A 1,868-nucleotide genomic window follows, 5' to 3' on the forward strand; every position below is an offset into this window, starting at 1 on the left:
GCCGGAGGGGGGTGAGGGGTGCGGGTTTCGGGGCAGCCGGGCCGGGCAGCCCCGGGCACTGGGCGGGACCGACCGCACGGAGGAACTGGATGTCCTCCCGCCTCCTTCCTGCCTTTTCTCCCCACTGAGAAGTGAGATCCGGCCTGCCCAGGCATTGCAAACGGGGTGGGGAGGGAGGTAAACATAAACTTCGCACCTGCAGACTGAATTTAAAATCAAAGCAAAACATAATAAGGACATGAAAAAGGCAAATAAAAAAAATCCCCCCCCCCAAAAAAAAATCAAGTTCTCTGCACTGCAAGAGACAGTATTCATGGGAAACAGCGAGATAACCGTGAATTTCAAACCTTGTCTTTCCGATGAGTTATTTTACGCTTAGGTATAAACCGGACACTAAATTAAAAGAGCAGAAATGACATAGCGAAAATTTGGTTCATTCCTTTCCAGCCTGTGCTGAAAGTCAAAACCGTGCCGTGCACGGAGACTCAGTTGCTCTGGCCGGTCATCCCGGGCTGGGATACTGAAGTTGGCATTCTGCATTCTCGCCAAAACACCCCTAACGAAGAATTTGCTGTACTTCAGCCTCTGAAAACCCCAATATTTAGTGATTATATCAAGTCTGGACGAAGGAATTGCAATTTCCACACCCACTTCCGCTGCTCCTCTTGATTTCTGCCTTTGTACCTCTAATAATGAGAGATGTTCTTAACCACAAAAAATGGGCATTGGATTTTTATTATTATTATTTCCAAGGGAGGGACACAGTGAGGGTGGGTATGCACTGGAAGCTTTTGTGTAAGGAATTCGATTTTTTTTTTTTTTTCCCCACAGATGCAGAGAGAAAATTCTAAATTCAGTTTTTTCTCTTACGGAAAAAAAAAATAGATTGTCATCCCAAACTTCCAGTATTTCACCAAATATTATCTGTTTGAAATTCTACATTTTTTCATTTCAATATTTAAGTGTTGCGGGGAAACCAAAAAGTAAAGAGAAAGAGAAAAGGAACGAGAAAAGAAAAAGAGAAAAGAAAAAGAGAAAACAAAGACCTTCCACTATACCCACAGTACCTGCACCTCCACTTTTCTAAAAAATAATTCTTACATGTAGGGCAATATGGAGTTCGGATTATTTATATATAGTATAAGAAGACAGGGATGAAGAGATGAGGGAGAATATTTAAGTGTAAAATGCTGAGTACTGGGTTTATAGGAGGATAGGTGTTAAAAGCATTGGTGGGAGCAAAAAAACCCGATGATGGGGGAAAATGAATGAGAAGATGGAGAAATGGATTTATTTTAGACATTTATTATTTATAACCCAGCACTCTGTCTCATCCCCGTGGCCGCAGCGACCACCCCAAATCTGGGCATCGTTAATGCTGTTATTAATTCATTTGTTTATCTATCCTTGGACGAGAATCCGAGAAATCGCCAACTTTGGTGACATTTGGATCACCTTGGATGATCCGTGCAGATGCGCAGCGGAACATAGGCCTGTTTTTAGCGGTAAATCCGATATTAGACCGGTATTAGGTAATGGGTGCGCGGGGGGCTGAGGGAGGGCGGGGGCTGTATTTATTGTTCCTATTCCACCCGTCATGTTCAAGTGTCAAGTGTCTGGGATGTGGGGGGAAAAGTAGCTCTCCCCACGCTGCCCGTGGCACAGGCAGCCGCGCAGGCAGGGCGGGGGAGTGGTGTGCTGCTACCCCTCTACCCCCGGGGCTTATACAAAAGCGACTGTTGTGATTAGCGGGGCCGCTGTGCAGTAACGCGGGGCGAGGAGGGGAGAGGTGGGGGAGGGATGCTGCGAGGCGGACCCCCGGCATCCCGCCGGGGGGGTGCTCCAGGGGCGGAGGCGGCGGCTACGCC

The sequence above is a fragment of the Corvus brachyrhynchos genome, unplaced genomic scaffold (genome assembly GCF_000691975.1).
Source record: "Corvus brachyrhynchos isolate BGI_N302 unplaced genomic scaffold, ASM69197v1 scaffold213, whole genome shotgun sequence".
Classification (NCBI taxonomy): domain Eukaryota; kingdom Metazoa; phylum Chordata; class Aves; order Passeriformes; family Corvidae; genus Corvus; species Corvus brachyrhynchos.